This window comes from Microtus ochrogaster, unplaced genomic scaffold, assembly GCF_000317375.1.
Source record: "Microtus ochrogaster isolate Prairie Vole_2 unplaced genomic scaffold, MicOch1.0 UNK48, whole genome shotgun sequence".
Lineage (NCBI taxonomy): Eukaryota > Metazoa > Chordata > Mammalia > Rodentia > Cricetidae > Microtus > Microtus ochrogaster.
In genome coordinates this window covers 2710459-2711227 of record NW_004949146.1, presented here as the reverse complement: position 1 = coordinate 2711227, position 769 = coordinate 2710459, and the positions used below count along the sequence as shown (strand labels likewise).

General features: G+C 62.4%; 1 protein-coding gene across 1 annotated transcript in view; it reads left to right on the top strand.

Annotated features, from left to right (window-relative positions):
• The first annotated feature begins 478 nt into the window (after positions 1-478).
• Limd2 (LIM domain containing 2) overlaps positions 479-769 on the top strand; it is a 2454-nt gene continuing 2163 nt past the window's right edge. Inside the window, exon 1 of the mRNA XM_026777169.1 lies at positions 479-556. The gene's annotated coding sequence lies outside the window, so the exon portion shown is untranslated. The remainder of the gene's footprint in view (positions 557-769) is intronic.

Below are 769 nucleotides of genomic sequence, written 5' to 3'. Positions count from 1 at the left end.
GCAGGCGCAACTCTTGATGTACTTTGTTCTCTAAAGAAGTCCGCTCCCTTCCGTGGAGCGAAGTGTGCTTGCTGCAAGGAACTGGGTACTTTGAACTAAGGGCTTGACCTGGGCTATGGCACAGGCCAGGGGTTACTAATACCACAAAATCTGGCCACAGAAACCGTTTAGAATAGGGGGAGGGTGCTTTCGGAAACCACGCAGCTGTGCGAGTTCTGGGGGTGGCAGATCTGTCACACCCCTCTCATGGTGGCATAGGCCCACTAGAGAGGCTACCTTGACCTGACATCGGGGTATGGAGGGACCACGAGCTGTCTCCATCTTCCTCTGCAGCACTCCGTGGCTGCCAGGAGTCCTGCCTCCGGAGTCCCCACAGTGGGATATAGCTCAGGGTACCGGGTCCCGGAGCGCAAGGAGGGGGCGGAGCTAATGGGACAGGGCCTTCACAATGGCCAACGGGTAAACCGAGGCAGCGAAAAGCCCAGACCCATTTCTGAAGGTCCGCGCCGGGAGAGCCTCGTGTGGTGACCGTAGGCTGAACTCATCCCCGCCCGAGGTTTGCGATTCAGTCCCCGCCGTTGTCCCTTCCCCACTAGTGGCAGGGGAGGTCGGTTCCGGGAGGCGGGCGAGCGCGGGCTGGAAAGCGGGGTGGGGGGCAGACAAAGGCAGGAGGGGGGGACGACGGGAGGGCTTGGCGAGCGAGAGGAAGACAAAGCACAGAGGGGGGGGTCGGCGGTGGCTTCTCCCGGAGGCGGCCCCGGGCGCGCGG